Source organism: Macaca mulatta, chromosome 2, assembly GCF_049350105.2.
Source record: "Macaca mulatta isolate MMU2019108-1 chromosome 2, T2T-MMU8v2.0, whole genome shotgun sequence".
Lineage (NCBI taxonomy): Eukaryota > Metazoa > Chordata > Mammalia > Primates > Cercopithecidae > Macaca > Macaca mulatta.
Genome location: NC_133407.1, coordinates 192,367,548 through 192,394,542, shown reverse-complemented (window position 1 = coordinate 192,394,542; position 26,995 = coordinate 192,367,548).

Below are 26,995 nucleotides of genomic sequence, written 5' to 3'. Positions count from 1 at the left end.
CTGACTTTGGAAAGTTAATTAAAAACTTTCTTGTTTTTCTTGTTTTTATTCTTAATAAATAAGTAATGTGGTTAGAATATCTCATTAGAGATCAGTTTTATTCAGCTTCAACTATTTTATTGGTACTCTATATCCATCACTTAAGTATTTTGGTGTCTATTTACTCAGATTTCTGCTTTTATATACTTCATGATAGAATTTATTTTTAAAAATCAAAATAAGGAATGAAAATTTCAGATAAATCTCTGACACTGGTGTAATGGAGAAAGTGAGAGGGACAAAGGCGAAGGGAAAAAAATGTGAGGAAGCTGATGATCTCTCTCTATCCCTGACTCCAAAATGCTAGAATGTCATCACAGAGCACTAGACATTTGCTGCCACATGTATCCACAGATCATGTTCTCATAGCCACAGACTGTACTAAGTGTAACCACCTCGTTTGTTCAGAAAGGGGTTTCAATGGAGTGATGAAAATGAAGCAGATAAAACCAATTTCCTGTAGCCAATACTGAGGGGAAATATCAATTCAAATGGAATACCACAGACCCGCAACTTCGGGCCTGATTCCTTAGATTCAAATGTTGGATTTCTCAGCTGTAAAGGTGCAAACTAATGTGGTAACTCTTTCATAGGATTATTCTGTGGATTTAACGCATAAATTCAGTTAAGGCACTAACAAGTATCTGGTACATAGAAATTAGTAAACATAGCTGAGTTATTATTTTACAGATAGATCGATAACATCATCTTCATACAAAGTATAGTTGGACTGTTACCCGAAAAGCATTATTTTAAGACCAGCAATTTTTGGTAATGTATTTGAATATTTCTGAAAATGAATTTAAAAATTACAGTTTTTAAGACTAAAACATATTACTTAAACATGTTTGTCCCCTTTTCTTGTCTTTATCTTATTGAGAAAGATAAAACAAGTAGTATTAGGAAGAGTTTAAACAAATATTTGGATAAATATTGTGATGGGTTTTAAAAGTTTACCAAAATTTAAAACAGCATCGATAATATAAAATGAACCCAGTGTTTTATCTTAGTTTGAAAATATAAGCACTACTGTGACTATGCTAACAATTTTTACATTATAGAACATTCAAGTTCTTGTTTTACGCTCGTTTTGCATCTTTAAACCTTTAGCCCTTATTATTTGTTAAAGTATCAAAGAGCATTAAACAAGGCCAATATAATAATATAATACAATTCTCCACTTGGCAATTCATTGTAATTGAAAAATGGTGCTTAGTACTTAGAATTACTAAATATTTTATTTCTAAATTATGTGGATTCAGGCCACTTTATTATATGAGAAAGAGGCAAGCCCCATCTTAAAAGATGATTCTGCATATTTTATTGCTGTTTTGGCCAAACTATCCCCTTTATTTCTTCATCAAAAAAGAATTATCTCAAAAATACAGTGTCTAGGGACATATTGGCATTATAGACTGATATTATACGCTTTTTCTGAATACATAATTGTTACAAAGATTAACCTAAAACCAATAAGCTTATGTGTGTCTGCATATTTCCCCATCCTGAGCCCTGCTTCTCTCAGATACTTTTCCATGTGCGGGTGTTCTTCATTCTTTTCATTCTCATGGTACCTAACTGTGACACTCAGAAATTGAGTTTCAGATATCATGGTAGAAGGAGGGAGATCTTGGTCTATCCTGATTCATCTAGGTCAGTGGCTCTCAGCCTTAATTGCACATTGGAATTTCCTGGGGAACAGAAGGGCTCGGAATTTGTTTTGTAAAATCTTTTCAAGTGATTATAAAATGCAGCTAAGTTTGCAGACCATTACTTTAAATCAACAAGTAGGTGTATTGTCTTACTACTATATTCTTGCCACCTACCCATCCAATCCATTTTACCTGGATCCTGCCAACCTCTGATTAAGACACCCATTGAGCATTAGTACACGCACATATCGGTGCATTCGTGACGACACAAAGATTCTCCCTTTTTTTAACAATTAATATATTTGGGAGATTTATGCTTAATGTTTCTAAAAATATATCTATTTATGCCAGTGTATATGAGGCACCAACCTAGCTGCTACTGGAAATACAAAGGTGAGTTGGACATACTGTTTGCAATCAAGGATCTTGAAATTTGTGGAAAGAGACAAATTCATATGCAAAGATGTTTAGTATCAGAAAGGTTTTAATGCAGTTTTTTTTCAACACTAGCTGTATATTAGAATCACCTGGAGAGTTTTAAAAAATGCTAATGGCTGGCCCCAGAACTGCATCAGGATTCCCCAAAAACTGCATAAGAATTTTTTCAAGTGCTCCCCATGCAAATGTCTCTAATGTGCCTCCGGGATTGGGAAGCACAACTTTAATGTATGTTCTAATAGCAGTAAAAGTTCTATGACCATGAGGAAAGAAAAGGCTTTGAGGAATAGGGAGCGTTTAATATTAATGGAGAATGCCCATGAACTTACTGTATGGTGGATACTTTACATGAGTTAATTCACTTAATTATCACACAAAAAAACCCTGAAATAGATGCTGTAATCCCTTTTTTAACAACTGAGAAAACTGATTCACAGAAAAAGTAACTTACCAAAGGCCAGGGAGATAGTGGAGCCCAAACCGGAACCCAGGGTCTCTAACGTCAAGGCTTTTTCTCAAATACTATGCTATTCTTCCCAAAGAATGGGAATTTAGAAAGTAGATCAGTGTAAATACATTCCAGGAGAGGAAACAGAATGAGTGGTATGGACTAGTGTTTATAAGCAAAAGCCCTGGAGCCAGATATGTGCCTCTTCAAATTCTGGGTCTATCATGAATTAGCCAAGTTACTTAACTTCTGTGTGACCCGGTTTTCCCATATGTGCAGAGACAATAATAAGAGCACTTACTTCACATAATTGGTGTCAGATAAAATAAATCAATACGTTAATATTAGCAATGATAGTTGCTTTGAGAGAAAGAACAACTACCAGGGAAGTTGAAACGTCTGATTGTAGAACGGTGAGAAGTCCAGTGTTAGATTATGGGATGCACGGTAGCCCAAATAGTCAGCATGTTTATAAACCCAAGTTTAAACCTACTGTTCTGTTGTAATCATTGGGAATGCCTGATTTACTCTTAAATGTGTCCTGGTTTGGAAATAAAGAGAAGATCTACCATCACCGTAGTATATCAAGTCTTAACAGCCCAAGTAAGGGGTTTATAGGAAGCATCAATAATGGACTTTGACTTTGGAAGAGAAAAAAAATAAGATTTGTGTTTTTAAAAATAACTGAGGCAGCAGAATTTGATGGATTGCAAATTTGTAAAATTTTATAATTTCCAAATGCAAAGCAGTATGCACATGTGCTTTGAAAGATACCGTGGGCACTAGGGACATAAATCAGGGGCAGAAGAGTTGAGAATGACACGTATCCTACTGAGAACAAATCTTTAATCTTTGCAATCAAGCATCAAGCCAGGAATCGTTTCATTATTAAGGCCATGTGCAGCTTGAAACACTCAAAAAGACCAGACCTCAATAAATTTGGCCAAATTGCCAGTGGTGTGTGGGTTTTGATTTTTCTCACTGTGTGACATAATAGTAATCCAGTCCAGAGTGAAAAACACAGTGTCATATCTAAGTCTTTATGACCCATGGCCTGAGAATGGGGACAAAGTGAGCAAGCTCATCTGTGTGATAATAAAAGGGAGGGTGAAACAAGAGGAGAACAAGAGAAGTGGTTGCTGTCAGATGTTTTAAGAACGGTCATTCATCTGAAAGAGCACAGGCGCCCAGCCCTTGTGGAAAGGAGTACGTCTGTGTTATTTTCTTTACCTAGCTGATTTTCACGTGGATATGATTCTCTGTCCGAGATCCCTCTAGAAGAACATATCAACCCTCACAAAACATTCAAGAAACATGGAAAATAAGTGAACCTATGACTGAAAACTGAAGCCAGAATTTCTGCATTCCTTGAAAGTACCCTTAGTTCCTTTAATTATACTTGGGGCTTGTAAACAGGAAAGTGTTTCACAGATATAGAGAATCCAAGGGTTGAGCCAAAAAAATAAAATAAATATGTGGTTTGGCAAAATCAAACTAGATTAAAGCAAAATGATTTTCTAAGGAAGAGAAATAGAGGAATAGTACCAACGATGGAATCATGCAAAATGCTACTTATTTGAGAAAGATTTCTAACTGAGAGAAAGATTGTCAACTTTGATAAATATAGCAAAGATACAGGACATAAAATAAGAGGAAATATTTATTTTAAAAATTGTCACTTTAAGAACACAAAATCTCCTTTACCTATTGTCACATTTCCAAACTTTGCCTTCAGAGGGAGAGAGAAAGATCCTAGCGTTTGTTACTTCTGGGGTGATTACTGAAAATAATATTTTAATCATGATCTCCAATATATTTTTACTATTAAATATCTTCATCTTGTTTAACTAATTCCTATTTGTCTAATTTCTGAGGTTTTGCAGGCTCTTTAGTACTGCATTGCTTTTAGCCAGATTTCTATCCATGTAACGTTAGGAGGTCTCTAATGTCAAAATGAATCTCATATAATTTGGTAGTAAATCAGACCAACAATTTAAGAAGTAGTTTTCAGAGAAAGCCGAGTTGTGCTTAAATACATCTGCAAAGTACTTTGTTCACCTTGGCATCTAGAAGGCACACATGAAATCGATTGAGGTTATTAGACATGAAATATTTCAATCAAGTTATTCCATAAGAAGAAATAAGAATTTGTTATGTTCATTAGCAATTAATATGCAACTTATCACTTGATTGATTAGCATGCTTGTGCAAACATAAGTTTGTTATCTAATTTGCCTTCCCAGAATTCCTCTTACTTCTCACTCTCCCTGGCAGGAAGTCGTTGTGGTGACATCTGTTTCTTGTAGAACTATCAAGAACGATAAGCAACTTCTTGTGTTGCTTAAGTCATGGATTTTTCCTTCTTTTCTCCAACAGTTAATGTGCTTCTTTTCTGCCATATGGAAAAGATAAATACCAGAACCTAAAATATCAGAGTACTAGAGAAATGAGAATGAAACTCTTTGAATACTGACCATGAAGGAAGTACTTAAGAAGTACGTTCAAAGGTGTTGGGGTTTATGTGTTTTTGTTATTAAAGTAGTGACCATATTGAAAATGTTAGCTGGCAAAAGTTTTCCTTTATATCACCCTATTCAAAAATTCAAATAGGTGCAAAGAGTTAGAACCATACCTCATTTCCAGTCATTTATTGTTGAATAACAAAACACCCCAAAAGTTTTTCACTTAAAATAACGTTTTGTAATTATCCTAATAGATCTATGACTGACTACGCTAGGCTAGGTGGTCTCCGTTGGAGTCTCTTGTGCATTGCAATGAGATATTGGCTGGAAGTGCAGCCATCTGATGACTCGACAGGACTAGATAACCACAGGGGCCCATTCATATCGCTGAGAGTTGATGAACGCTGTTGGTTGGGAGTTCAGCTGGGACTGCAAATGCTAGCACTTAGACCAGCCTCTCCTAGTGACTTAGACTTCTGATGGCATGGTAGTTTGGTTTCAAGAGAGAGTGTCCATAATACTCAGACAAAAAAAATGACAAGTTTTTTAATGACTGATTTGGAAGTCATGTGGCATCACTTCTGTCATATTTTACTGTTCAAAAAGTGAGTCACTGTGTCAACCTAAATTCAAGAGGTGGGATCACACAAACACCTGAATACAAGGTGGCATGTCTCTTTGGGAGGAAGGGTAGTAATACATCGTTGAAGAGTAGATACGAGATCTCAAATTAAAACCTTGTATGAAAAGCCAGAGAGAAATTTTATATGAAAAATACTCAAAGAATTTAAAGATTCAGGGTCCAATTTGTTTTAAAACATAGAAGTTCATTCAGTGTCTAAGATTACTTTACATTATACCCAACTATATTGGATTTTGTATTTATGAGTATGTAATAACAAACATGTTTTAGTAAATAAGATTTCACATTACTATCATTACTGCAATACTTTTGCTGGGGATAATTTTTCCTTTTTCAGTATTGATCATTTCCAATAATAATGGCTAGCATTTACTGAAGATTAACAAAGTTGTAGAAATTGTCATGTTTTTGGTATATTAATCCCATAACAAATCTATAAAAGAAGTACCATTATTATCCTCATTTTACAGATGAAGACAAAGGCTCAAATATTAAGAATTTACTAATAATCTTATTGCTAATGAGTGACAGGGCTGCAAATTGGTCCCAGGAAATCTGGATCCAGACCTCATACTCTTAAATACAAAATATCTCAACAAGTAAAAATGCGATCATGTTACCCTGTAATGGAATCTGGGTCAGAGTTTTAAGTAATGTCTATTCCCTCCAGCCAAAGACCAGGAACACGTGTAGTAGAACAAGCTGGGCTTATTACTCATTGCAGCATGGAAGAACACCCAATGTGGAAACAAGGAATGTCTCAGTAAAACGGTTTTAGAAGGAGCCTATTATAGGATTTGGGCTTTGACTGGATGGCTTTTGATAGGTTCTAAGAAAGCAATGATTTGCTCTAGATTCAATGCCATAAGAAAGTGGGGGCAATAATATGATTGGGTATCTCACGAAATATTATCTATAAGAAAGGAAAACTTCAGGAAGGGCAAATCTGTAATTAAGGTAAGGAAATAGCAGCCACTCACACTAGCCAAGAAACAGGGATTCTTAGTATTTGGTGGTTTGCACAGTGACCTTGTTTTTATCTGTGTTTAGGCAAAATTATTAAATGTTTGTTTTTATTTCACTTTATCATGATCTCAGAGTGACCTTGTCTAATGTTGATCTTCTCCATGATTGTTTATATCCAGCTTATGCAACAGCAGAACAACATGGCCTAGATGTGAGTGTCAGACCAATTCCTGGATCAGAAGCCTCTTTCTTAAAATTTCTTTAAAAAATTTCTTAGTCGGAGACAGGCGTGGTGGCTCACGCCTGTAATCCCAGCACTTTGGGAGGCTGAGGCAGGCGGATCACGAGGTCAGTAGATCAAGATCATCCTGGCTAACACGGTGAAACCCCGTCTATACTAAAAATTCAAAAAATTAGCTGGGCGTGGTGGCTCGGGAGGCTGAGGCAGGAGAATGGCGTGAACCTGGGAGGCCGAGGTTGCAGTGAGCCGAGATTTTGGCATTGCACTCCAGCGTGAGTGACAGAGCGAGACTCTGTCTCAAAAAAAAAAAAAAAAAAAAAAAAAAAGAAAAAGAAAGAAAAGAAAAGAAAAAGAAAAAGAAATTCCTAGTAGGGTAACTTTTTTGAGTGAATATAGTGAATCCTATTTATTTTAGCACAGCATTATTTTTCTTTAATGTTTAAAATGTGGAATTAAAACAAATAATCTAAACAAAGACACTGTATATTTGTAATTTATAATTTTAAGTGATTTTATTAGTAAAAATATTTTAACGGAGATCATTTCATTATTAACTATCTCTATATAATAGGCATTTTATTTTAAATTGTGTTATATTTTGAAGAAAAACATTTTTCAAAAATAACGAATTTTTTTAGTAAAATTAAAGGGAAAGTGGTTGCTACATTGACAGTGATGACTGATTTTATGTTAATTATGTATATGTTTCAATATTAATGTTAAACTGCTTATTTTACATTAATTGATTTTGGCATCATTTCTATAACATTTATATTGAAAAAAAGACTAGAGATTTGAAACAAGATATACTGAGAGGTCAACATGATACATAAGATTCATAAAAGTTTTATTCCATATAAATTGTTAGCAGTAAACTGCAACAAAATGAAGACTTACTTTTTACCCATTCAATATGTTGGCAGACCAGGTTAAATTTTATTAAGATACATAGCCAAGTCCAGAAAATCAGATTGGATAATATCCCACCATTGCCAGAATTTAGCATTTAGGTTAAAGAATGTCACAAAGTGATTTAATGCAGGAAAAAAAGAAAAACTGTTTAGTTCATATAGCTACTAAGTCTCAATTCTCTTGCTACACATTTTTGTTTATCCTTTAGGACTCAGCTCATTTTTCACTTCCTTTGTCTGAGATAATTGCTGTCCTTTGTGGTCCCTAAAACACTTTGAATAATACTATCATTTTTGTCTGTCTATCCAACTAGACTGTGGGTTTTTCAAGAATAGAGTGATTCATCTCCTTACCTCAGTGCCTAAAATAATGTCTGGCATATTTGAAAAATGTCTGTTGAATGAATACGTGAATGAATTAATAAATATTAGCTTTTATTCTCAGCTCAGGGATAAATTGGCTTAAGAATATTCTTTCTCATAATTAACAAGGTAAGCATACAATAAGCAATCAGTTTACTTTAAAGGTATAGTGGTTTTCGAAATTATGCAGGAAAGCGCTAACATTATTTTTTTATGTAAAGTTACTCTTTTTATTTGCTGTACCCATAAGACAAGATCTTTTCTTTTTTAAAAAACTTTTATTTTAGTTTCGGGAGTTCATGTGCAGGTTTGTTATATAGGTAAATCACATGTCACAAGGGTTTGATGTTCAGATTATTTTGTCACCCAAATAACAAGTATAGTACCTGATAGGTAGTTTTTCTATCTTCACCCTCCTCCCACCCTCCACCCCCAAGTAGCCTCTGGGGTTTATAGTTCCCTTCTTTGTGTCTGTGTGTACTCTTGTTTAGCTCTGATGTGTAAGTGAGAACATTCGGTATTTGGTTTTCTGTTCCTGTGTTAGTCCACTTAGAATAATGACCTCCAGATCTATCCATGTTGCTGAAAAGGGCATGATCTCGTGTTTTATGGCTGCATAGCATTCCATAGTTTATATGTACCACATCTTCTTTATCTGGTCTACCATTTGTGGGCAATTGGTTGATTACATGTATTTGTTGTTATGAATAGTGATGCAATGAACATATGTATGTATCCTTATGGTAGAATGACTTATATTCCTTTGGGTATATACTGAATAATGGGACTGATGGGTTGAATGGCAGTTCTGTTTTAAGTTCTTTGAGAAATCACCACTGCTTTGCACAGTAGCTGAACTAATTTACATTCCCACCAGCAGTGTAAGAGCATTCCCTTTCTCTGTAACCTCGCTAGCATCTCTCATTTTTTGCCTTTTTAATAATAACCATTCAGCAGGCGTGAGATGGTATCTCATTGTGTTCATGATTTGCATTTCTCTAATGATTAGTGATGTTGAGCATTTTTTCATATTCTTGTTGATCACATGTATGTCTTCTTTTGAAAAGTGTCTGTTTATGTCTGTATTAGGGTTCTCTAGAGGGACAAAACCAGTAAGACAGATGTATATATAAGGGGAGTTTATTAAGGAGTATTGATGCACAGGATCACAAGGTGAAGTCCCACAGTAGGCCATCTGTGAGCTGAGGAGCAAGGAAGCCAGTCTGAGTCCCAAAACCTCAAAAGTAGGGAAACCAACAGTATAGCCTTCAGTCTGTGGCCAGAGGCTCGAGAACCCCTGGCAAACTACTGGTATAAGTCCAATAATTCAAAAGCTAAGGAACTTGGAGTCTGATGTTTGAGGGCAGGAAGCATCCAGCATGGGAGAAAGATGAAGGCAGGAAGACTCAGCAAGTCTTTTCATTCCACTTTCTTCTACCTACTTTATTCTAGTTGCACTGGCAGCTGATTAGATGGTGCCCTTCCAGATTGGGCGTGGGTCTGCCTCTCCCAGTCCACTGACTCAAATATTAATCTCCTTTGACAACACCCTCATGCACACACATCCAGGAACAATATTTTGCATCTTTCAATCCAATCAAGTTGACACACAATATTAACCATCACAAGTATTATGCTAGTGAGTCATTAGGATGTCTTTGCCCACTTTTTAATGGTGTTGTTTACTGTTTGCTTGCTAGTTTAAGGTACTTATAGATTCTGGATATTAGACCTTGACAGATACATAGTTTAAGAATATTTGCTTCAATTCTTTAGGTTTTCTGTTTGCTATGTTGATAGCTTCTTTTGCTGTGCAGAAGTTGTTTAGTTTAACTAGGTTTCATTTATCAATTTTGTTTTTGTTGCAATTGCTTTTGGCCTTTTTGTCATGAAATCTTTGCCCCTTCCTAAGTCTAGAATAGTATTTCCTAGGTTTTCATCAAGAGTTTTTATAGTTTTAGACATTACATTTAAGCATTTAATCCATCTGGAGTTGATTTTTGAATACGGTGTAAGGAACGGGTCCGGTTTTAATATGCATATTCTAGCCAGTTATCCCAGCACCATTTATTGAATAGGGATTCCTTTCCCCATTGCTTGCTTTTGTTGACTTTGTTGAAGATCAGATAGTGGTAGATGTGTGGCCTTTTTTCTCGATTCTCTATGCTGTCCCATTGGCCTATGTGTCTGCTTTTGTACCAGTACCATGTTGTTTTGGTTACGGTAGCCTTGTAGTATAGTTTGAAGTTGGGTAATGCAATACCTCCAACGTTGTTTGTTTTGCTTAGGATTGCTTTGGTTATTCAGGCTCTTTTTATTGGTCCACATGAATTTTAGAATTTTCTAATTCTATGAAGAATCTCATTGGTACTTTGATAAGAATAGCATTGGATATGTAAATTGCTTTGGGCAATATGACCATTTTAATAATATTGATTCTTCCTATGAGCATGAAATGTTTCCCATTTGTTTGTATCACCTCTGGTTTCTTTCAGCAGTGTTTTGTAATTCTCCTTGTAGAGGTCTTTCACCTACCTTGTTAGCTGTATTCCTTGGCATTTTATTTTTTACGTGGCTATTGTGAATGAGATTGTACTCTTGGTTTAGCACTCAGCTTGAATGTTGCTGGTGAATAAAAATGTTACTGATTTTTGTACATCAATTTTTGTATCCTGAAACTTGCTGAAGTTTTTTATCAGATCTAGGAGATTTTGGGCAGAGACTATGGGGTTTTCTAGTTATAAAATCATATTATCTGCAAACAGAGATAGTTTGACTTCTTATTATTAGTTGGATGCCTTTTCTTTATTTCTCCTGCCTGATTGCTCTGGCTAGGACTTCCAGTACTATGTTGAATAATAGTGGTGAGAGAGGGTATCCTTGTCTTGTTCCAGTTCTCAAGGGGAATGCTTCCAGCTATTGCCCATTCAGTATAATAATACTGACTGTGGGTTTGTCATAGATGGCTCTTACTATTTTGAGATATGTTCCTTCAATGCCTAGTTTGTTGAGGGTTTTTACTATGAAGGAAAGTTGAATTTCATTGAAAGCCCTTTCTGCAGCAAGATGTTTTCTTGGGACTCTTTTGTTGTTTTATTTTTGGAATTTGTTTTAGAAAGTATAAAACAGGTGTGGATCATCTGTAGTCATTTAAAAAAACTTATAAGTGAAATTTTGAGTGTATGCTTCATAAAACACATACAAAGTTAACTTAATTTCAAAAGCAAATAAAACAAATGTTGATATGTATAAATACCACATAAAAAGTGTTGAAATTAATATCAGAATTTCAAAAATGAACCCCAATGTCTAGAATGCTAAGACAAGAACAAATAAAACAAATATGCTAATTCACAGATATTTATAACCGTATATAAAGTACTAAATATAATGTTGCTATGGACTATTATTCAGGGCCAAATTCATAATATTCCTTTTGAAATAAGACATTACAAAAAGTTCTTAATAGTTTTATTCTATAAATTAGTAAGCAAACATTATGAAATTAACCTTATTTTGTTAACTATTATTAGTCTTAAGTACCAAAAAAGAGCAAATTATTGCTAATAATTCCAGTTGCACCAATTAATAATAATTGTATCAATTGTAATACTATCTAATCATTCTCTCTCTTACAATTTTATTATAGGCTGTGTATAGAACAGACCTGATTCGATTCCCAAATATTTTGAGAAAAGTGTAAAGAGATTATATTCAAAGAGGAGCCATTTTTCTTTAATAAAGCAAAAATAAATGTTTTATTCATTCTTCCTGAAAAATGCATTGTAACCAATTAGTACTAAGATGAAATTCAAATCTTATATAATGAACCACAGGAAATTTATGAACATATTCATATATCTGCATGGAGCCATATTTCTGAGGAATGGAGAGAAACAAAGTGCCAAAATGGAGGTTATAAATAGGTTTTCCTGGCTTTATTCATATAGATCTTTAGAGCCCCAGTTAGAAAAACATGCACTATAGTACATAGACGTTTTTACTATAAATCTATGAGAGACACATAGTAAGTTTTGGGAATATTTTATGCCATTGTAACAGTGAAATATTTCACTGCTAAAATAAATCTAATAGAATTACCATGAAAGTGTACAAAATAGCACTCTATCCCATCCTCTGCCCCCTCACTTGGGTCCTGCCAGTCTCTCTACCTCCATCTTTCTCCTGTTCTCTGTCTCTCCAACTGTTAAATCCTAAAAGTTGGAATTTTTTATATTAAAGAACAATATTTTATCAACAATTTTTATTGCTAAACACATGAATATTTGAAGACTTTATTCATAAGAAATACTCGATGCCTTTAAAAAGTAGCAGGTAATAAATAATTCACAGTCCAAACGCTATTTATAATTTACCAAATAATTATTACATCAGCATTTGTGATCTAAGTTATGTTGCTAGTGATTAGAATGACTGTAAACAACCTTTAGGTGGGGGATATTAATACAATTTTCATTAAGTGCTTGCTATATGCCAGATGAATACTTTGTGATAAGTTAGGTTCATAGAAGCTAAGTAATTTGCACAAGATTATAAAACTGGTAAGTGGCAGAGTCAGGATTAAAATATAGCCAGACTGGCTTTTGTACCCCCACACTGGACCTCTATACTATACTGTCCTTGCTTTAGAACATCTGGTGGTTCTTCTTTTATAGATAAGGAGACCAAGATCCACCGAGTTAAAATAAGTTGTGCAAAGTTATTTTTCCCTCAATATCATAGATCTCCACTTTTCTTATTCTAATAGTCCCTTTGTAAAACCTGTGCCTTTCTCCAGGAGCCCAATATTTTATTTGCTCCATCCACAGGCCAGCCTCGTGCAATATTCCAGGTGTACCTTGACTTTAGTTTAGGCCAATTGGCCAAAGTAGAAAGGTCCTAAAGTATATAGGCTAGGCCCGAGAGTTGCAGTTTTAGATCAACAACAGAATCTGAAAAAGAGATAGATAAATATTGAGGAGAGGGAGAAATCTTGCAAACATAAGAGGGGAGAATGAGGGAAATTAATCTGCAAAAGAGACAATCTTTAGAAGAAGAGAAAATTTTCTGGATTTGAATATTTGGGGAATGATATATTGGCTATCTTCTAGTTGCCTCTACTACGACTGAATGTTTGTTCCACCTACCCACCAACAATTTATGTGTTGAAATCCTATTCCCTCAAAACAATGGTATTTGGAGATAGGGTCTTTGAGAGATAATCAGGTCATGAGAGTGGAGTCCTCAAGATGGCATTAGAGCCTTTATAAAAAGAGACAGGAGAGAACTTGATTCCTCTCCCTTGGCTCTAGACCATGCAAAGATACAGCCACAAGGCAGCTGTCTAAGCTATGACGTAGTCCATCACCAGACACCTAATCTGCTGGTACCTTGATCTTGAATTTTCCAGCCTCCATAACTGTGAGATATAAATGTTTGTTATTTCAGCCACACCACCTACAGCATTATTGTTGTGGCAGCCCAAACTGATCCAGATATCCTCCAAATTCATTCTTCACACATGGGTTCTTTATCCTCTGTCAATGGAAGTTACCAGCAGGCGTTGGAGGAAAGGAGTGCTAGGTCAGGTGTGTATGCCCCTGGTTCAGTTACTGCTGGATTCTCGTGGCTTGGCTGTGAAGTTTCTCAAATGGCTCTTTCTGATCAGGCTATTAGCCCTCTCCTTATGCTATTCTTCCAGGAACCACCTCTTCCCCTTCCCCTTTCAGATCTATCAGTGATGGTGGCTCTATATTTTTGCTATCCCTAGAGCACTGCAGGCTGTTGGTGGTGTCTTTAAGTTCCTGAATGAAACAGTAAACCTGGAAAATGGGAAAGAAGTAGTCAATAAAATTTAATTGAGCAGAAAGTAGAGAATATAGAAAAACATATTTTACCTGATTATTATTAATAAAGATTTTCTGAACAATAACAATGCAGTGTGCAGTCTGAAGAAACAGAAATGTCAACTTTTGAAGATGAAAGTCAGGCAATTAAAGATATTTAGTATAGTAAGAACTTTTGGATGTAGGCCCAAAACTTACAAGAAATAAAATCAAAATAAATTTGTGGTTGTTCAAAGTGTCCTATACCAAGTACTTTGGAGGGCCTCACCATTTCATAGCACTCATTTAATCAAGCATTTTACTCTAATTTAAGTACAGTCTTTGTATATTAGTGTTATAAAAGGAAGGCTAAATATAAAAGAAAAATAAGAATAGATTAGGCTTAGTGTCCTTATTAGATACTTAGAACTTGACTAAACACTTTTTTAACATCAGGTTTCTTGAGCTTTAATTTACAAATAGTAGTATTCACTTTGTTTGAGTGTATAGTTCTGAGTTTTGACTAACATATATAGTCATGTTTTCCCCACCAAAATTAAGATGTAGAATATTCCCATCAAACCAAAAAATCTATTGGTGGCCATTTAAAATCAGTTTCCTCCACCAAACTCAAGTACCAGACATTAGCAACTGCTGGTACTTGATTTCTGTCCCTACGGTTTTCTGTTTTCCCAGAATTTCAAATAAATGGAATCTTATAATATGTGGCCTTTTATATCTGACTTATTTCCCTTAGCATAATGTTTTTGAGAGTCATCCTTATTATTCTACCAATACTATACAAACTATGTATCAAGAATTCATTCCTAGTTACTGAGAAATATAATATTTTATAGATGTACCACAATTTTTAATCCATTTGCCTGTTGATGTACTTTTGGGTTATTTCTAGTTTGGGGTGATTATGAATAAAGCATCTATTAAGTATTGAGGTAAGTTTTTTGTGGTAACTTGTGTTTTCATTTCTTCAGGGTAAATACATATAAAAGGGAATGTTGGGTTATAAAGAGCTATATAGAAATTCTCTAGGCCATATTTTCTTCATTTATAAAATAGAGATAAATTGTTTTTGTGTGGATTAAATGGGTAAACATGATGTGGCATTTAGAACAGTCTCTGGCACATAGTAAAAACTCAATAAATGCTAGCTATTAACATTATCAGGGACATATTGTCAATTCCAGTCCAAATCCCAAATTGGCCTCTTGCCTGAAATTCTTTTAAGTTCAGAAGGATCTGTATCTGTGGATGTGTTTATTTATTTTGTTCTTTGTTCCAGCAGAGTTTAAGAAGACATCTGTCAATATTAGAGAACTGAAGCTTACCTGAAGATAACAAATGATGACATTTGAATTTTGTTTCATCTTTGGAGTTTAAGATTCAGCTGTAGGATAATCAGCAGACACTCATACATAATAGTATGGTCTTTAAAATATCCCATCAATACTTATCAACTTATATGCCTATGTAATAATACTGATCCCTACAATAACTCTCCATTCCTTTAGTTCTAGTTTACAAGACAAAAAAGTAAGGCATGAGCAATTAGACATGTCAATAGAAAGCTTAGCATTCAAGACAGAATCAGAATTAAATATTCCTAAGGTGTTTGTCTCCTGTTTATCAGACCACACTGGCCTTGTAAGTGTTTGTGTGCACATGCATATGTGAATGTGTGTGTGTGTGTGTGTGTGAAATATCATACTCCTATTTTAAAAAAAAAGAGTTCTGCAACTGAATTAATTTTATCTTTCAACCTTAGAATTTTAGACTCCTTATGACACCCAAATGCTATAAAAAAAAAAAAAACTATATTCAATGTTCTTAATCTTTCTCTTGCTTGACGAGCTATTAATATAATATCATTGACAGGAGAAAAATTACAAAATCTCTAAGTTTCCTCTCAAAAGGTAAAAATTAAAGAGCAAGATCCACAGGTTCTACATGTATTTTCTCTCTAACACTATACCCTGTATATTTTAGAATTATTTTTGTTAGTTTGAGACAATTTTTGATCATTTATTTAGAATATTTATATAGTGCAAGAAAAATCCATTTCTGTTAAGGGACATACACATACAAACCCTAATATATTCAAAAGAATTCAATAAGCCACCTAAATGAAACTGTTACAAATGTGAATTATGCATGTGAAATAGGCTCAAATTTCTTTAAGTGAATTTCCCATCCTTTAGATTCACCTGATGTTTGAGCTCATGGAGTCTTGAAGAAAATCCAGCTTGGAGTGAAATTTAGGCGGGCAGAGTAAAGCAGGCAAATCCAAGTGATGAGAGCTGTCAGTAGATCTGCCGTGGGATAAAATTGGCAGGTTCTGCTTGGCTCTAGTCACAGGTGGAACATAATTTGATGGCTTTATCTATAACTCCCCTGAGCATTTTTTTCCACATCATGGAAATCTGGTTCAATTCAGTCTGACAGATGGATATCCAACTTGTAGAAATGTGGGAGCCCTTGCAACTCACACTAAAAGAAACATGACCATCAGCCTTCTTGGGAACAGAGATACAAAGTCGGTAAATTGTGATATTGGGGACATCTGTTACTGAGTTTCATGTTCCTAATCCCAGGCATGCACTGTGTGAACCATAATATATGTATGGCCCCCTGCAGATAATTTTGTTACATTGGTTAAGCTTAAGTATGGAAGGTAGAACCAGATGAGTTGCGTAAATGTTGTATTTACCTAATTGCATTTTAAATCATTCTCTGAACATAACCAGTGTGATTTAGCTTTGCAGGTTCACTGTCACTGATATACTAAATGTATATGGGGCCCTGGCTCTGATCACCAAGATCAACTTAAAGGGTTAATGGTCATGAAAATGTTATTTAATGTTACTTTAGTGGTATTTGCAGTTTTTATTCAAAATCTGGGGAAATTCAGGATGTTAGTTCATGAATATCACAAAATGCTACAGTTTTTCTCCTTTCCTGCTTGCCCTTTCTCCCCACAAATTGTGTTTTCACTTTATATGTTTGGAAATGCAAGATGCAAATGGCTAATTGGAGAGAGGATGGTGCACTGGGTAACAAATGAACTTTCAAAGGAGTTCATTTTTAAAACAAATTTGGCTGTATTTTTTCAGATTGACAATCTATACAAATATGTGTAAGTGAAAGTTTCTCACCATTTCCCTCTTATCACCTGCATAACATACACGATTCCACAGAACACCAACCCTGTGCTCAGCTTTTACTGAAGGACTTCCAATTGGTGCCCTTGTAGTAATGTTCATCCTGCTTCGAATGCTTTTTTCCCCAAGGATTGGTCCCTCTTTTAATTTAAGTTTCAAAAGTCACCTTGTCAAAGGACATTTCTTACTTCATCCTCCTGTCTCATTTTTATTTTTTCCCTCTGTTTTATTTTTCTTTATAACACATCCCTACTCACATCGTATTTATGTGTATATTGTTTGTTCCTCCTCTTGAAACATAAGCCACATCACATAAGTTACTTTATCTGTTTTTCTCTGTTGTATACCAGTGCCTAAAACAGTACCCAACATATAGTGTCTGCTCAATAAATATTAGTCAAACTAATGAAGATGAATTGGCCTCAGGAAACATGAATAACTGAAACCTGGAACCCTCATGGACTTCCCTTGCAGCTTTTCTGTTCCTGCTGTCTGTTACCCTATTTTCAATCAAACCAAAGAGGTTGTAATGTCTGTCATAATTTTAGATATTTTCATTAATATCTCTGCCTCCATCTAGGGGATAAACTCAAAGCAGAAATGGACATAACTGTTGGGAAGAGGTGTGGATTTTCTCATAAGCCATGCTAGTTTTTTGATCTTAGAACCCACCATGCTAAATCTCTGAGTAGGTCTCATCTCCCAGATCCTCAACTCACCTTTTCTCAGACTGTACTCACGCACTTTTGTGAAAGGTGGAGTAGACAGGGTGGTGTGATAAGAAAGAGCTCCTCTTGCTCTTTTCCACATGGATTGTCTCCCTTTTGATGGCCTCACAAGCCCCCAAATTTTCCTTTTGACATTGTTTTATACAGTATTTAAATATAGTTGTATACATGAAACTTATTTTAATGCCCATCTTTCTGAATCCCTGACTCCATTCCTATGTCTCTCATATTTTCCAATCTGTGACTATCAACTCCATATTAAAAATGGGACAGCTTGCACTTATTGCAGTACATCTGTCAAACTGATCCCTCAAAACTTCCTGACAAAAAATAGACCATTCTAGCTCTTCACTACCTGCTTTTTAATAGATCAAAAAAAAAAAAAAAAAAAAAGTCCCTCCATCCTAAGGGCTTCTCTCTCAGTGAAAAAATATGGCAAAACCTTTGGTGAGAGACACACATCAATACCTGTCAATGAAACCACTGGAAATATTGTCCCAATGTGAATATATTTCCAATTCGATCTCTTCTATTGTCCACAGTAGGCAACCAGAATTGCAAAGGAAGTGTAGAAGGGATGTCTTTTTTTCAAGGGATAAGAAGTATACAGACTTGAATATCAGGCATAATTGTGACAGTGAGAAAGTCATATAATTACTTTGAAATAAGAGGCCAAAATTTCAGGGTTAAACTAGAGTTGGGAATGAGACAGCCACATTGGAGGAGGTCCCTAGAGAAACTCCAACCACCCTGCCCACTGAGATGGAGGCTTGGGAAGTTCAGGACATTTGCAGCAGGGAGGAGCCTGGCCCCACCTCTTCCTGTGTGGAACCTGGGATTCAAGCTGCAGGCTGGAAGCACTCTAGCAGGGATGCTAGCCCAGCAAGAGTCCCTGTTTCCCTGTTTTCTTCATTTTCACCCAATAAAATCCTGTCTCACTCACCATTCAAATTGTCTGCAAGCCTGAGTTTTTATGACTGTGGGACAAAGAACCCTGACCTTAGCTGAACTAAGGAAAAAAAATCCTGCAACATTTTTGGCGCCTAACATGGGGCTCAAGAAGCAGTGAGTGAAATGGGGACTCAGAACTTCTCACTGTTGCTTCTAAGCACTTTTATCCTTGGACTTCTGAGGATTGGGGATACATACCACCAAACCCCATGATTCCCTGGGGTTGGGGAAAAGGCCCTTTCCTTCCTTTTTCAGGACAGGGGAGCAGGGGCTCCTTGCTCCCCCTCCCTTCCATGCTGGGGCTGGGACACATGGCTCAAGAGTCTCACACAGCCGGCTGGCTGGTTCACAGCCAGGAGCCACTGCAGTCTTCTCCTTCCCCACCCAAGAGGTTCAGCTCCATCAGACAGTAATTAAACTTTTCTCCCTGGTGGAGAAACCACTTGCCTAAGAATAAGAGGTTGTCCTCGAGGCATTTTAAAACCGTTTCTCTTCTTTCCTCTTCTCCACCCTGTCGGCAAGTTAACTTTCAAAGTTTTTTGTTTTGTTTTGTTTTAGGAGATGTTTTACTAGGCCAGCCCCGTGCCCCCTCTGCACCCACCCACCAACTATCACTGTATTCTTTGCAAAGTTTTGGTTGTGAAATCAAGCCTCCATCTTGTTTTACATCCTGGGGACATGGCCAGTAACTGCCTGGCAAGGCTTTGTCCAGCAACCCTGCCTTAGGGGATGTTCCTCTCAGATTAAATAATCTGCATGTTTTCCTAGCCCTGTCTCTTAAAAGGCCCTACCCAGCAACTGAGTTTTCTTCTGCCTGTCTGTGTGTACTATATGTGATGTCTGTAAAAATAACTCTAATTGATTTGGCCCAAAGAAAAGTGCTTGGATCTAATATTTTTTAAAGTTAAAAGCTGTGGTACCTTTCATTTCACATGACTTTAATCTTTAAGAAATAAAAACAGCCCTAAAGATTGTTGGTAAAATGCAGGTGAGATGCAAGGTTTGCTAATTGTTTGGAGGTTACAAACTGCTTTTGGGCTTTGAGAACTATTTTACTTGTCAGCTACATCATTGGTAGGGTCTGGGGACATATGGAACTAACCACATCCTTAATTATGCTGGAGTTAAATCTTGGTTGCACTTATCACACAATTAAAACAACTTAACAAGTTTTACCTTAAAGTTAAAAATTGCTAGGAGTTAATTGAAACTACTAGAAATAGATTTACATGCAAGGTGTGTAAGAACAGTAAAATGTGCTTTTTTAGTAAAGGTTATAAGAAGGCATGGAAATGTAAACTTTTGCCTAAAATTCAATGATTATTTTGAGTTATACTAGGAAAAAACTAAAGGTTCAAAGAAGTGGTGGAAGAATTGTGGAAATTAATCTTGCAGAAGAAAGTCTCTATGTAAACATTTTTGCTAAATTCAAAAGGGTATTAAATGTTTTTTTCTGTAAATTGATCATTGAAATAAAAACACAAGAAATTCTTAAAATTCTATTCTGCTCTTTGGCAAAATTTATAAGGGTTATAAAAGTATTTTGCTTCTTTAAAATTTCTGAGTCGTCATTTTCGCAAAATAAATAACTTACAATAATCAGGAATTCTATTTCATAATATCAAGTGTTTTAAACCTTGAACATTTAACAGCCTTCCCAAAATCAAACTTCAGTTTTAAAATTGTCTTCCCTTACACCTGGCTTTGTGGATAGTCCAGAGGGTCCCTGAAATGTCCAGAAGAAAAGAGGTAAACAGGATTATTTAACATGTTTAGGTACATGGGATTGACAAAATGATGCTCAAATTTCTTTAGGTTATATCTTGGTGAATAATGCTAATATATGTTCCAAAATTGTATGGGGTTTCTAAAATTCTAATGTCTGAGTATAGTTATCAATCATAATTAAGGTTTTTTTGTTAAGTTATTGTAAATCAATCACAGAGATAATCAAACTTCTTTGTCAATCATGTTTCTAACTGTAACTATCCTGGATATTGTGCTATTCACAAATTGTTGTCTTGTTTTATTCCTTTTCAAAAGATGGTTTATAATAAGCTATAGAACTGTAATGGGAACTCTCAAATACAGGTTTCTGATAACTTTGGAGATTGTGACATTGGAATAGAGAAAAACGTATAGGATTCATAAAGGGCTGAAATGTTCATGAATACAAGCAACACAAAAACTAAATGGACTAAACTCCAAAACTGAAGCAATCCTTTTAACTTTTGTTTGGAATATTGCTGATCCTTGTTTTTTTTTTTTTTTTTTTTCTTTTTTTTTTTTTTTTTTTTTTTTTTCCCCAGAGTCAAGGAAACTTATTTTGAACTATTTGCAGACTTTAATAATTAAGTAAGGTATACACTCCTGTGATTAAAATTTAGAGCATGTTTGTTTCTCTCTGCCTGGTTCCTCTAGAACTTGGAGACTATCTGTGACTATTCTTAACTTGTGGCAATGTAGTTGTTTGCATCAGTGCAATAAAAATCCATTATTCTTTTGCAACAGGACACAATTGGAAAAATGGTTATTTTACCAAGGCTTTGATTGGAAGGGTATGCTTCCCTTTAAGGAGTAAAGCTTGACTTACATGGCTGATAAAAGACCCATGGGAGACTGGCCTCATACCCTCACCTACACAGTCCCTGTACAGGGTTCTTGACATGTTGTCAGTAAGAATGTCACTTTCTAACAGGTCCAGGAGCTCCAAGTTTATTACAGGACCTTAAGAGGAAAGTATTACCCAACTCACAGTTGTTTGAGGATAAAAACTCATAGTTGGGCTTGGCTTTAAAAGGTCTTATCTGAGATTTCTTGTGGAACAAACTTCCATCAAAGCCAATCCAAAAGGCCTATTTAGAAATAATTATTCTTGATACACTTTATGAAAATAATCAGTCAAATATAAAACTAAAATCTATTTTGCAAACAGCTCAGTCCTATTACAGTTTTTTTTTTTAACAAAAATGAGGACTGAAAAGAGAGAAATTATTTTCCAAATCTCAACATATATTTTTAATGAAATTCTAAACTCACTACTTGTTTTTTAGTATTTGCCTACATTTTAGACTAACCCTGCTTGTTCCTGTGAACCTACCAGCAAACTCTGACTGCAGCTCAGAAACAACAAGAGGGACGGATAATGTAGAAATCCGGATTAATATTCTATTTCTGAGCAATTATCCTGCAAATCCTGCCAAGTGATGGGAACAAATAGGATGCTCATCACTTGGAGATTTCCTTTTGGGAAATTAAAACCAAGGGAGCTAACCAAAACCAAACACCATGCACCCAAATCCCAGCAAGCATAACTATAGCCACCAGGTATCTGGGTATGTCACAAGATATCCTTTCCTATCCCTTGTTGGAAGAGGACTCAGTTCCACAGTTTCACCTTAGCATTTGGCTTATGGTTAAAGGGTCCGTGCAACTCCCCACACCCCACTCTGAAACACATTTTTGTCCCAGACTCAATTTCAAGCTTCAGGTCATAGCTGTAGGAAAGAAAACTGGATGTAAGGGATGCAGATGACAACAGAAGTTAAAAGGCATGGCCCAGGTGAGCCTAGTTGATTCCTGCTGATTAAGTCAACCCTAAGCTTTGTGTTTCATAGATAAAGGCCATGTTAGTATCCATGGCATAAATGAGGTCTAGGGAACTCCAAGGCTGCTGACAGTAGGTGGAAAATAGAACTAGGTGAGAACAGATAATTCCTATTCTCTAGGCACCCCTGCTTCATGGGTGCAAGCCGCTTTGGCACTCATGGCGGGACCTGCCAATGTCACTAGAAATCGGGGATGCAAGGATGGAAGAGGGAAAGAGGATGCTCTTGCCTCTTTCCCTCAGGTACCTTAGGTATCTGCTAGGAAGAGAAGCAAACCAGGGACAACTGCTCCCCTCTTTCTAGATGGGTAGCCATTCATCTTCAGCCTGTACCCCTTTAAAATGCATCCTGAACCCCTGGGACTTCTTTGAAAAAAATGAAACACCTTCATTTTTCCTCTCTCCTCCCAGGTTCTCTCTTCACTAATAGGTAATTGTGTCTCTGTACTGAGACACTCCCCTCAGATGCATCCTCCAAACTGGAAAGTTAATTTCCCAAACCTTAACCTGGTTGGCTTAGGACTGGGCTCAGGGGAAGGGAACACAGAAGCCCAACATGCCAGCAAAAGGGTACAAGGTTTTTTTTTTTTAACCCGTCAGGTTTTTGGCCTCCCTCTCCCCATGCAAACTGGTAAAAGGCCTCATAATTTTTTAGCTGTCCTTATGTCCCCTTCGTTTTGTTTTGATACATGTTTTCTAATAATCTCGTTTGTCTGTTCTTGTTTTCAGGCCATCAGACTCCAAATAGTCATGCAACGAGAGCCTCTGACAATGGTCCCTTCTGCTGGGAACCCTTTGGTGGGCCTCTAGGGAAGCTCTGACTGCCGTTTCCTCCTCTGTCAGCAGGAAGCAGTTAAGATCACTGCTCATCTTTATCCTTATTCTAAGGCCAGTTAGATGTACTTCTTTAGAGGGCGGAAAGAGACAGCCAGGTGGGAGGGTGTCCCTGGAGAAACTCCAATCAGCCTGCCCACTGAGGTGGAGCCTCAGGAAGTTCGTGACATTTGCAGCAGGGAGGAGTCTGGTTTTTCTCTTTCTGGGTGGAACCCGGGATCCAAGCTGTGGGCGGGAAGCACTCTAGCAGGAATGCTGGCCTAGCGAGAGTCCCTGTTTTCCCCCTTTCTTCCTTTTCACCCAATACAACTCTGTCTCACTCACCATCCAAATTGTCTGTGTGCCTGAATTTTCGTGATGGAACGAAGAACCCCACCGTTAGCTGAACTAAGGGAAAGTCCTGTAACAGGAACACATTATGTCCATGCTTTTTTAGTATCCTAAAGGTATCCTGTAGAGCAGGACAACCAGTTGGGACTCTGTTTTTCTTTGTTTTTAAACAAATACTTAAGCAACCTACTTTTGTTTCCTCCTCAGAGTAACTCTACTAAATCTATTACCATTAAGTAAAATGGTTTTATTTGCTGAACTATGATTATCTAAGCTTGGTTCTATGAATTGAATTTGCTGAGGAAAAAAATCACCAAATACATTTTACTCCATTATATTAACTTTTACTTCCCCTGGCCACCTGTTTCATAGCCTGGACATATTTTCCTCTTCTTTACTTAGACATATATCAAATTTACATCTATTTAGGTGAATTTAAATTATGAAGTTTGTTAAATCAAAGATACATTACTTTATTTTGATAGCATTTCAATATTATATGAAAAGGGAGCAGAGTAGCATTGCTTTTTGCTTTTCCTAGTTCTTTCATGGGCAAATGCTTATGAGATGAAAAGGGCTTCTCATCAAAACCCATGAATATTTCATTTCAGAAAGAAACACAATCATCTCCAGGTTACCAAAGGTCAGCAAAATCTACTCCAAAAATGCAAGTTGCATGGTAAGCTAACAATAAAAAAGCCACAGCAATGAGGGTGGTGAGTTAGGGGGAGGGTGACAACAGAAATATTATCAATGACCACAACTGCAATGGATGTGGAATTGAAATTTTCTGGACTTCTAACCCTCACCCTCTTCCTCTACACCAGGAGCCATGCAAATAGGATGCTGGGATCCACCTAGACTTTAATAAATATATCTACAAATTAATCTATTCTATCTATTGTCTACCTTGCTCCCAAGAAAAACGAGAGCATTCAACATTTTTTTAATTAGAGGAAATTAGAAGAAAGAACAAATGAGGGTAGAAAAAAATCAAACCAGGGATGAGGTTAGTACATGAAATGCACACAATAAGATCTGGCGAAGTCGATAGAGATGGACCCCAATATTGCTTTCAAAAGCTCTCTAGAAGTCAAAGAAAAATGGGAAACACATTACATTGTGTGATTCAGTTGTCCACAAGATAAAGTCCAACTACTTACTCAGCACTTTTCTGGGTACTGAGTGCTGAGAAAAATATTTCCCATAAGACTTTGTGTAAAGTTACATATAATGTTCTCTCATAAGCAGACCTCATAAGTAAAGATAAAACATTTAAAAGGTTGTTTCTTATAATATGCTAATGATGTGATGAATCATTGGAAGGAAATCCACTCATATCACAAACAGGTGTCTCCTCTAGCCAGTTTAATACAATAAGCTGAATGTACTGAGGCAGGAGAATAGGGTCTGGAGGCCATTTCCCACTGACTTCCTAGAACTAAATCGAAAGGAAAACCCTAAGTTTCCACAGTTAAATAACACAAGGACCAGAGGCTACTCTGTTTACAAACCCCCACATTTTCTGTGCAGCAGATGGAAAATTCAAAGTACCTCTGATTGGTGACTTTTTGCCTTTACTCTTCTGCGTGGCCACTTTTTCTGCATGGCACCCGTTCTGCATGGCCACCTTTTCTGTGCAGCAGATGAGAAATTAAAAGTACCTCTGATGGGTTTGCTTTTTGTAATTGCATTTTGCAACCAATCTCGTGCCTGTAATCTCAGCACTTCGGGAGGCGGTGGCTGGTGGATCACGAGGTCGGGAGATGGAGACCATCCTGACTAACATGGTAAAACCTTGTCTCTACTAAAAATCCAAAAAATCAACCAGACATGGTGGCATAGGCCTGTAGTCTTAGCAACTCAGGAGGCTGAGGCAGGACAATCACTTGAACCTGGGAGGTGGAGGTTGCAGTAAGTGGAGATTGCACCCCTGCACTCCAGCCTGGGTGACAGAGGGAGACTCCATCTGGAAAGGAAAGGAGACGAAGGGGAGGGAAGGGGAGGGGAGAGGAGGGGAGGGGAGGGGAGGGGATGGAGTAACTTTGTAACTTCACTTCAGCCTCTGATCCGTTGCGGTTTGCAACCAATCAGACAGATTGCAGGCCAAGTCTTCGTTTGCACAGAAGTGCAACGTTGTAACTTCATTTTGCAACTTCACTTCAGATGTTTGCATAGGAGTGCGACCTTTGTAACTTCACTTCAGCCTCAGATTGGTTGCTTTCCACAACCAGGCTGATTGAAGACCACCACTTCATTTACATGGGGTGAACACCAAGTGACCAATGGGAAACCTCTAGGGTGTATTTGGACCCAGAAAGATTCTCTATTTAGGCCCTTGAGTGGTTGCTCCAGCTGCTCCCACACTGTGGAGTGTACTTTCATTTTCAAAAAAATCTCCACTTTTGTTGCTCCATTATTTCCTTGGTTTATTTGTGCATTTTCGTCCAATTCTTCATTAAAAACACCAAGAATCTGAAAACTCTCCCCTGATAGTAGTACTAGATAGTATATTCTTTTCCCGCAGAGTTCTTGGAAATATTAAACAGCTCTACTTCAGAGAACACCCCTTGAGAAGTTTTAGAAACGTATATATTCCCATGCGGCTTTTTATGTTTAACACTTGTATTTTAACATAGAGTCACACTGCAGTCAAGTTTAACAACCAGTTTTTAATGGTGAGGGTGCTGATGATGAAACATTCATTATATATGCATACACTTTTTCCATAGTACTTTATTTAAACTTGTAAAAACAAATGGGATTTGTTAAAAGTGACTTAATTATATACTAAGAATAAATAATTGACTGATTTTACTAGATAGCTAAATCAAACCTCACTCATGATTATAAACATATCAGATAAGTGTGAGTTTACCTTTGAATACTAAATCTGCTTCACAAAGAGAGTTTGTAAATGTTATCTAGCCACAAATAACTAGGTCAGTATGTCATTTCTGCTCTTGAAAAAGTCATGTACTCTCCTTTTCTATTGAATCTGTACACGTATTTCCATAGGATTGAGAATCCATTGTATTTATTCAATATTCAGTTACAATATTACCAGGTGTACTAGTCCCTTTTCACATTGCTAAAGAAAAGAGGTTTAATTGAATCACAGTTCTGCAAGGCTGGGGAGGCCTCAGGAAACCTACAATCATGGTGGAAGGCAAAGGGGAGGCAGGCACATATTCACATGGCCAGCAGGAGAGAAAGAGAGTAAATGGGGAAGTACAACACACTTTCAAACAATCAGATCTCATGACAGCTCACTTACTATCAGGAGAACAGCAAAGGAAAATCCACCCCCATGATCTAGTTTCTTCCTACTGGGTCCCTTCCTTGACACATGGGGATTGCAATTCAAGATGAGATTTGGGT